Source organism: Myotis davidii, unplaced genomic scaffold (genome assembly GCF_000327345.1).
Source record: "Myotis davidii unplaced genomic scaffold, ASM32734v1 scaffold967, whole genome shotgun sequence".
Lineage (NCBI taxonomy): Eukaryota > Metazoa > Chordata > Mammalia > Chiroptera > Vespertilionidae > Myotis > Myotis davidii.
In genome coordinates, this window is record NW_006383014.1 from 1457072 (window position 1) to 1468324 (window position 11253).

An 11253-nucleotide genomic window follows, 5' to 3' on the forward strand; every position below is an offset into this window, starting at 1 on the left:
ATTACTTCTCAATATACTCACCCCTTTCCAAAATTATACTGAAGTAAATCCCAGACATAAAGCCATCTTATCTTGGACATATACCAGTATGTATCTTTAGAAGGTAAAAACTCTCTAAGAAAAACTCATCCACAATAACTGTGATTGCACCATAAAATTAACAATAGCTTCTATGTTTATCAACTATTCATCATAAAAATTTTTCAATTTGTTTTCCTGAATTAGATCCATGTGTGATCCATGCATTAGAACTGTTTAATGTATCTTTTAGTTATTTTTTATTTCATTGGTTTCTTTTTCCATCACCCTCTTTTCTTTGTATTTTGTTGTTGTTGCTGCTGTTCATAAAAATTGAGTCATTGTTGCATAGAGGTTTGCACACGATCAGGATTTTGCTAATTTAATCCCCATGGTACTATTTAACATGTTCCTCCCAATTCCCAGTATATCTGACATTCATACTTTGATCTAGATGCTTGATGAGATGCAGATTAAATTTTTTGGCAAGACAACTTGATAGATGGTAATGTGAACTTCCATCATGCGGCACATAATGTTTGGCTATCTCAATTTCTGTAATGTCATCAGAAGTTGATGATGATTGGCTAGATTCCATAATGCCTTAGGCATTACAAAATGATGATATCTTAATTCTATCATTTACTTTTCAAATATTAACCCCTATATGAAGAAAACTTCTTGACAATTTATTTGGTTATCCTGAGGTATGTTGAGACTAGCAAAAGCAAAATCAATGCTTTTTTCCCCATTCTTTATGATTTTTCAAAACAGGAAGCTATTTGCATCATCCAGAGGTTATCAATGATTTTTTTTATATTGCTATGAACTGGTGGGTTTAAATCTATTTTTTGAGTTTCAGTATATTGCAGTTATTTTACTTATTGATTCACATTGGCCCAGCAGAGACTCTTTAAATTGACTCCTAAATCCTTCCAACACTATCCCAAGCAGTCTTTTATAATTTCCTTGCTATCTGATTTGTCAAGACAATAAGGCTGATTTTGTATATTTTCTACTTCAGACTTGAAGTTAGCATTTTCTGCAAAAGAGCCCAGGATCCTTTTAGCCAAAAGGGAAGAGGGGTACTTAAAATCAAATTCCACTCTTCACAGCTTATTTCTATTTAGCCTCATGGCTCTTAAATCTGTTTCTCCTTTGTCTAATATCAAAAATCTTGGACTCCTACCACACAAAAGTAATTAAAATCCCATAGAAGGCACAGAACAGTCTCAGGATAATGATACCAACCCTACCACTAACAATCTGATTGTTAAAAAGAGTTCCATAATGAATCATTATTTTATAAATATGCAAAATATTTATATGGTTACATAGCCAACGCTATGAAATAAGAATAGTTTATATATCCATAGTCATCTCCACCATAGTCCTGTTCTCCATTTTATTTTTTAATATATTTTATTGATTTTTTACAGAGAGGAAGGGAGAGAGATAGAGAGTTAGAAACATCGATGAGAGAGAAACGTCTATCAGCTGCCTCCTGCACATCTCCTACTGGGGATGTGCCCGCAACCTAGGTACATGCCCTTGACCAGAATCGAACCTGGGACCTTTCAGTCTGCAGGCTGACGCTCTATCCACTGAGCCAAAGCGGTTTCGGCTCCATTTTATTTTTGTGGTGGTTTGTTTTTATTTTAAAAAATCATAAGCAGACACATAGGTAGAGATACAGTAATAGATATATATTTATAACCTACCCTTTCTTGGTTAAGGGCACATACAGTTTGCCATCTTGCTTTTTCTTTTCCTTTTGTTTTCACTTAATGATACATCTTGGCGATCACTCCATAATAGTATCCTATATAATAAAAACCTAGGTGTCATCATGCCAAGGAGGCGGGTCACATGGAGGAGGCGGGTCGCAGCAGGGGAGGTCAGTTGAGGACAATCAGGCCAGCAGAGGAGCAGTTAGGGTCAATCAGGCTGGCAGGGGAGCAGTTAAGGGTGATCAGGCTAGCAGGCAGAAGTGGTTAGGGGCAATCAGGCAGGCAGGCAGGCAGGCAAGTGGTTAGGAGCCAGTGGTCCTGGATTGTGAGAGGGTTGTCCGACTGCGGGTTTAGGCCCAATTGGGATCAAGCCTAAACCGGCAGTCGGACATCTCCTGTGGGGTCCCAGATTGGAGAGGCTGCAGGCTGGGTTGAGGGACACCACCCCCAATGCACTAATTTCGTGCACTGGGCCTCTAGCATAAACATAACATTCATTGCTTTTTACAGATACATAGAACTCCATTGTGGATATATCTTGAGTTTATTAAACCAATGCCCTATTTGTGGACATTTAGATTCTTTTCAAACATTACAAATAGTGCTACAGTAAATGCCTTGTGTCTATGTCTCTTCCTTATTTTAATAGTGTATCTTTGGAATAGATTCCTAATAATGGATTACTCATTAAGTCAAAGGGAAAATTGATGTGTAATTTTGCTAGGTTCCCAAATTACCCCCATAAGAGATAATGCTATTTTGTATTCTCATCAACATGTACGAATATGTTTGCCATAGAGATATTGTTAAACATTTGAATTTTCTGCTGTATTATAGATAAGAAATGATATATTGGTATAGTTTTATTATTGCGTAAACTTTTTCATATTTTAGATTATTTCATATTTTTCTCTAAGCTCTTTGTTCATATCTCCAGACTTATTTATTTATTTATTTAGGAACCTGTGACATAAGGTTCTACTGATTAAGGGGGGCTGGCTTACTCTTCACCCTCCTCTCCTCATGGTATAGAAACACACACATTTTACCTATGTGTTCATTAGGCTATGAACATGCCTGTCCAAGACTGTAATTGTGTGCTGTCCCTGTAAGAGCCGCCCTGAGGGCAGCGGAGAAAGAGAATGTTGCTGCTGCTCTCAGTGACACCGTTTGGTTTCAGGAGAATGCTCCAACCAACTAAACAACACTGGCCAGAGCTCCAGGCTATTTTATTTCTAGAGTTGTTAGACTTCTCTTTTTCATATAAAAAAAAATCTCTTTGGACAAGAGGGGTTATTACCTTTATCTCTGCTATAATATGTGAATACATTTTTCTGTTTGTCATACATTTTTATCTCTGTTTATAGTGATTTTTTGCCATGAAAAAGATCACATTCATGAAATCCAGTTTCCCATCTTTTTTCCATATCACTCCCGGATTTTAAATCAGAAGAGCATTTCTCTGGGTATGGAAGAATTCAGTTTATGAACAATGTATCCATGTTTTCCTTTACCGCTTGCATTGTTTTATTTTTTGCATTTAAATTGTTGATCAACATGGAATTTATTTGTTATAGTATGAGAAATAGGTCAAGTTTAACTTTTTTCATATCACTACCTAGTTAAACCAAGGCTTTAAATGTCCATCTTTTAGCCCACAGACTTGGGATGCGGCTCCTGTCATATACTAAATGCCCATATGCAATTGAGTATACTTCTGAGTTTTCTATTGTGTCACATTGTCTTACAATGAGCCAATAAGAAATTAATGGCTTATCTCCATCTCTTGAACCATTACTCTTCTTTTTCAGAGTTTTCTTGAACTTTGTTGGTTAGTCACCAAAAATAGTTTTTATTAAATTCAATGCATTTTGAAATCAAGCTTCATGTGAAAAGAAACATGATGTATTTTTATTGTGATTACATTGAATTTATTAAGCAATTTGGATAGAGCTCACATCTTTATAATGTTGAGGCTTCTGCTCCAACAATACTGTATCACTTTCCACTTGGTTCAGTCTGCTTTTTCAATCTTTTGGGTATACTTGTTGTTTTCACATAGGTTTCATACATTTTTAGTCTATATATATGTATATATATAATTGTGTTATTAGTTTTTTGCAATTGATATGGGATTTTCTCTCCCATTATAACCTCTACATTGTTTCTTTCTTATATACGAAGACTAGTGATTACTGCATATTAAGTTTAAAACTATTTTTTTTCAGTAAATTCTGTTGTGTGTTGTTTTTTTTCCCAGATGTATACTTACATTATGTTCAAATATAAATAGCTTTACATTTACCTATCTAATTCTATGGCTATAATTGATTTTTCTGGCTTGATTGAATGACTGAGCACAGTGCTCAACAGTAACGAAGACTGTAGTTATCCTCACCTTGTTTCTTGCTTTTTAATTTAAGCATCAAGTGATTTCCTACTAACTAAAGATGCTAACTTTTGTTATGAGGTATATATGTATGGCCATACATTTCCATTCTATTTGTTAATTTTTAGCATGAATGGTGCTGGTTGAGTGTAACCAAATGCTTTTTCTGCATCTATGGAGATGGTTATATTCTTCTTCTTAGCTCTATAATACTGAGGGAGCATATTGATGGATTTCCTAACCTCAAATTTCTGAATAAACCCCATTTAGTTATGGTGTATTGTTTAAAAGGATTGTTGCATTTAGTTTATTGCTATTTTATTATTTATTTATTTCATCACATCAATATTCACAAAGAGGTTGGTTTGTTACTCTCTTTCTCTCTCTCTTTCAATTTGTTATTGCATATGGCCATTATATAATACTTTCTCTCTCTCTGAAGACTATTATGTATATTGAGTTCTACAGGTAATTGCATATTTTGTTAGTCTTTATTTCAATGTCTCCCCAATCATTGTGGTTTTCTAAATCTTGTTTTCTGGTAATTTCTAGGGAAGGTTGTGTAAATAATATTCCCTGACTTCTTGGATTCTCAAACTATTTTTTTCTGTACCTTTGTACAAGCAGCCAGAGAAAGTTTGAGAATGTAGTGGTAGCAAGTCGGATTACATAGGTATTAATTTCTAATGCATTCTGCACATTCATTGGACTATTTACAACGTTGTTTATTTGCCTGCGGTTTGAATTTTCACAATAGACTTCAATGCCCTATGAGCAACCTCTGCATATAGACCTTGACAAAGGAAAGTGGCTCTCCTGTGTAGTTGGGCAAGAAAAACTACCTTTTTTTATTTGTTTGCTTGTTTTAAAACTTGGCAATCTAAGATTTGAGAAGTATTGCAAGCTCTTCATGGGAGGAGTAGAAAGTATTTTTGTTTGTTTGTTGGTTGGTTGGTTGGTTTTGTCAAGTCTCTTCCATTCACTAACATTTATATTAAAAAAGGCCTGTAAACACTTTTTTTCCAGAAAGGGTACTTTGTAATAATCTAACTCTTTATCCTTCTTACCGTTGATAAATGTGCATTACTGCCCTCTGCTGCATGAACTTGAACCTCTCCTAGTCCTGTAGACTAATAATAACTGTGTAAGATCATTGATTTTTTTTTTTTAAAGCAAATCTCTGACAGTTAACTGGAGGTCTCCTCTTGTCATCAATAATATCATGATAAGTTGAAATTTCCATTCACCACATACATGGATTTACTTAGAGGGATTACTTACAGTGGTTTTCTTATAGGCATTTTAACATTAAATGGTCACTGGAAAAGAAAATCAGAGGACCATGTGTGCCATATTCAGAAAGTATACAAATTAACTTACATTTAACAGTCTTTGGCTGTAAATGGTGTTGTAACAAGTATAACTTTTGACCAGAACTTGCAATTATGAGTTTTTTTAATGGATGACCTAATACAATTATGGAAACATATAGAAGGAAAATCAGGTAATCCCATGAATTTGAAAATAGTACTTAGAAGGTTGTAAATGTAGTTTGCTTTTCATGTTAGAAAGGGTGCCAGTTTGCATAATCCTTGGCCCAATGTCAGCTCCAGTGTTAAGGAAAGAAAATAATAGTTTTCCCAATATTTTTAATTCTGTTATATACAAAGTTCATATTTGTATAAATACAGTTTGATACCTAAAAGGCAAATTGATCAAATAATTAAGAATTTTATTTTCTTATTAATGAAAATGCACCATTGGTAATAGAGAATAAAGCCAATCCAATTTTAGAACATGGAACTAGTTGCTATGTCCTAGGAGACAGTATTTGATCTTAGGTATATACAAATTTGCACTTATATACTTGATATTAAAAACCCAAAATATCATTTAATGGATTTCAGAAAGAAGTAAAAAAAAACAAAACAATAAAAATTAAACTAAATTTAAGTTTATTCTAACTCATGTTTCTTGATATTTTAAAACCTAGTGGTCAAAGTACACATACATTAAAAAATGATTTCATGAGCACTTTCAATGAAATTAGATAGTCCCTCTGCTTCCCCACATTTAGTACCGCCTTGAATTAATTAAAGTTACTGTGACTCCAAGTGATTATTAATTTACTGAATAAATTGAACAAATCAAATTAAACAAATGGACAAATTAAGTTAGTAACAGAACAGCTTGCTGATTGCTAGACCAATTCTATTTCTGATTGCCACTTCCTTTTTCTTTGTTCTACCATGATTTCATTTTTGTATCTTCTACTCCTATATTTTATTGTTTCCATCTTTCATTAAAAGCATGCTGTTTTTCAAGGTAGAAATGACCTTATCTTCCTGGCACATAGCTTGTAGTCTTTGTTTTCTTTTCCAGGGCCCAATGGAATCTTGACAATCACATTCAGACTCAGTCAGCTGGGTTCATGTTTAGCCATAATTCACACAAAGAAGAAAGGTCAGGGAGTTAATATCATTAGCACAGGCCAAAAGTAAAATGGTAATAGACAAATTTAAATAATATTTTTAAGTGTATAACACATCTTTCACATAAAATTTAGGAACTCTGGTAGAGATTCAGAAATTTACTCAGGACATCTGGACAAAGACAGAAGGACTACTCAGTGAGAAGGAGGCCATCTGCAAGCCATGGAGAGAGGCCTGGAAGAAACGAAATCTGCCCTCCCCCCAATAAAAATAATAACAAAAACAGACATTTAAAAAGTCTGTTGCTAGAGCCCTCTCCCATGAGGTCCTGTCAAAACCCCCGCAGCTCTAACTTCCTTGTGTGATTTCTGTAGAACCCTGGAGGGCTAAGAAACAAAGTTTGGAAGCCACTTGTCCAGGTAATCCAAATGTTGTTTATTTTGTTGCTCATCAAGATGAAATTTTTTGCAATGAACCTCTCTCAAGAATTAAAGGTATTTCTCTTTCATTGCCAAATATAGTACTGTTCCTCAAAATGACTCTCGAAATAGGCTGCCAGGACTCAGCAGTAGGAGTAAGTGGACCACCCAGAAGGCTATGCAATGAATAGAAATGGCAGAAATTATATATCACAAATGTTATCACATTTGGAGATTGTTTCTAACTTCAGTTCCATCACTCATGAGCCAATAGAAATGTGTCTACCTGAGTTTCTGACTATATTACGTGCACATATTTTATTAGTTAAGTTCAGGCTCTAAGAAGGGTATCTGTTCAGTAATTCTCTTCATTTGGGTGGCAGATAAAGCACTAAGAAGGTGATTGATTTGTCAAGGTTAAAAATAAGCACTGGCTAAGCAATTACATTGCCTTGAACCACTTCACTTGTGCATACTTGTGTTAAGCACAGCTAGTGACCCAAATGTGAGTAAGAAGGTCTTCTCTCATTAACTGGTCCTGTTGACCCTCAGATCAAGGCAGAAGACAGTTAACAGCTGAATTCATAGCAGGGATCAACTAAGAAATGCAATCAATACAAGGACATCAATACACGGTACTGTTGTTTTTCAGGCAGACTGAGAAACATAAACTCTTATGTGAGAAAATACAAGTGTGAGTATTGCTAGAATATAGAATCAGGTAGCCTGGTTTACTATGTAGGAAAGCCACATAACTCTCTTCTCCAAACCCTTTAACATCCAACAAGATGAAGGTCTTTCATGTCCATCTTGTGTGGACCAGATGACTTGGGGTCCTATAGGAACTACTAAAAAGTAATCTCCCTTCCCAAGTTTGCCAGAGTACCACACTTTTGTTTTTTTAGCCTAAAATGACCACAACTAGTGTCATTTTCTTTGTCATTCAACCACAAACATAGGAGTGTTGTTTCCCTATACAATATTAAAATATACATGTGACTTATGAGAAAAAGGGAAGACTCTGGGGACTGTCTCTGTTTTTTTTTTTTATTCCAAAGGTCACACGAATGCAATCCAAATCAGAAGTTTCAGCTACCCTAAGAGGCTGGGGTGGGCAGAATTCACAGTGGATGAGGACGGAGGAAGGCTCAGAGCAGCAACTCCGGAGAGAGGTCAAGGGCAGGTTTCAGTGAGGTATGGCCTTGACAGTGGACTGCAAGCCTCTCCATGGCCAAGGCACTGGCTGATTCACCTTTGTATCTTCAGGGCCCTAAACTTAATAAATATGCAGTGAGTACATGAACAACTGCTAGACTGTTGTAAGAAGTGCTTACTAATGCTGAGAGAGAGACGATGGGCTGGAAAACTAGAATAAGGTGATGAGGTATACTTTTAGCTAACCTTGGGGTTAAGTATTCAGAAGGAAGCCAGGATCCAGAAACAACTGCTGAGATAGTTGTGGTTTTTCTAGGAACTAAGAAGATCCCAGAACTGGAGGAGCTAAGTCCAAGGGAAGAATGGGCAAAGGAAACACTGTCCACAGGGGTACTTTCTTCTGGACAAGAGAGTCCTATTCTTACTTTTCTATACAGTGTTGCTTTTATAACTTTTCATCCTAATGATGTTATTGCGAGAGGCATAAAAATCTATTTTTCTAATTAAATATGAAGCTCCTATCTTCATACTTATTAAACACAGGAGGAAACACATGTGGGGTTATGACAGTAATCCAAAGCCTACGTTTAATTGCAGTTAGTTGATTTTGTGCATGCATATCTACTTGTCAGCATACGGTTTATGTGTGTCTGTCTCTGTCCGTTACACTATTTCGCAGAGAGCATTTGGATCATAAATGAAATTAGTTTTTACCTCCTTCTAGTCCTAAGATAGAGTTGTGTATGTTTTAGCATTTGACTCCACAGTGCGATTATATATATATTTGTGCAAGTGAATTTCAATTTTTAACTGTAAAGTCACCTTTTGGAGTTGGTAGGATGTTGGGTAAGCCTTTGAGGTAATCTCTTTACCATGACACTCCAAGCCGAGGGGTTTCTTGAGAGTAAATATGCTGAGTATATCACTTTTCTTTTTCAGCAGTACCATCACGACAGTTAGGTGGGATCTTATTTTGGTCGGAGGTAAAGAAAGAGGGGACTGCTGGTGGCAATGCAGACTGGTGAAACCACTATGAAAAACAGTGTGGAGTTTCCTCAAAAAATTAAATATGGAACTGCCATTTGACCCAGTGATCCCACTTCTAGGAATATACCCTAAGGAACCCGAAGCACCAATCAGGAAGAACGTATGCATCCCTATGTTCATAGCAGCATAATCTACAATAGCTAAGACAGGTAAACAGTCCAAGTGCCCATCAGTAGATGAGTGGATAAAAAAGCTGTGGGTACATTTATACCAGGGAATACTATGCAGCAGAATAAAGAAGGATCTCTTACCCTTTGAGACAGCATGAAGGGACTTGAAGACTATCATGCTAAGTGAAATAAGTCACTCAGAGAAAGACAAGTGTCACATGATCACACTCATATGTGGAATCTAAGTAACAAAATTAACTGATGAACAGTGTGGATCCAGACACATGGAAGCATGGAAGAGTGTGGAATCTCAGAGGCAAGGTAAGGGAGGGTGGGTGGATAGGAGGTAATCAACCAAGCTTCTTGTATGCATATATGAATAACCCATGGACACAGACAATAGGGTGCTGAAGGCATGGGGCGGTGGGGCTGGAAGGGGTCAATGGGGCAAAAAGGGGACATATGTAATACTTTCAACAATAAAGAATTATTTAAAAAAAAGAAAGAGGGAACTGACATAAACAGGGGAAGTGACTTCAAATTTTCTTTTGGTTCATCTGAGTCTGTTCTTTAGCAGATGGTGGATGCCTACAGCCTTCAAAATAAATGCAGAGTGACTTCTTGCTACATAGCGAGCTAGTGCTTTTGTGTCTTTACCTTTTGCTTAAAATACTATTGAAAACTATCTAAACCGGTAGACTCCTAACTTAATTCTCCATTTCGCTAATGTTTTCTGATTGACAAATCAGAGCAAAGGCAAAAGATAGGCCCTTCCGTGAAGTCTGAGCTCTGACCCCAAGTTCTTATTTATAGAGCCGGGTCACTTCCCTTGCCCTCCATTGGTGCCTGGAATGCTCCGCTTGTCCTTAAAAATCCATTCCTGGGCACATATTTTTAAAAAGTAAAAAGACATTTTTAAATGTGAAAGCCTTACCCTACGGAAGCACAAGGCAATCCAAAGATAATAAGGAAATATGCCAGAGGGCTCCTCAAGTTTTAATTCCCCATTTGCTTGTGTATTTGAATAAACAAAAACAAAACTTTCTGAAAATGAAGAATTATCCAGACTCACAAAGCTGGCGCTGTCTGAGAGAACCCAGCTATAAATTCACACTTTAGACCCGGCCTTCTTTGGGGGATAAAGAAAAGAGTCACTACCGTTCGCACTGAGCGACATGTGTGAATTCTCACTCCTGGAAGGGCTGGCTGGTGTGTGCCGGGATCAGGTGTGAAAGCAGGGGAACCAGGTAGGAACATTACAGCCCTGCAGCTCGGGGAGACGCCGCCGCCCCTAGCAGGTGGCCCCCCGCCGGGCTGCACTGCGTTGGTTTCTCTGCGCGCAGGCATTGGAGACAGAGAAGGAGAAATGCAGCAACTTCGGAGCAAGCCCTCGCCTTGCTTTGGTAGCTTCCTTGGCCCTCTGAGGGCGAAACCTCTCTGAGCCAGGAGCTTGCCTGGGACAACTTATCTCCTGCAGTCCTCCCGCGCCTCGCCCGGCCGCTGCCACTGGCGCCCCCAAGCGCCGCCCGCCCCAACTCTTCTCGGAGCCTCCTTGGATCTTCGCAGCAGCGAACTGGACTTGGGGAGCCGCGGGGCCTGGCAGGAAAGTTTCCCATGGAATTCCCAGGGGCTAGGAGACAGGACGCCGAGGAAGGCGGCGCTCAAAGGGCGCCCTGTCCCCGACATTCCTCTCTGGGATTGCCCCTTTGCGAAGGGGCAGCTGCCTGGCGCGGTAGGGATGCCGCTGGAGCTGTGAGACTCAAACCCAGGGAACGCTGGAGCGCACCCCACTCCTCCCAGCCCCTCGCAGACAGGGATAGAGGCTGCGTGCGTGTTTGGGTGGAGGGCGGAGAATACCGACACTAGCAAGTCCTAAACGCCTCCTAGGAGCGAGAAAGGACCATCTTTCCAGCCTTTCCCGGGTTACACAGCCCCCTCCGGATCGCTGGGCAC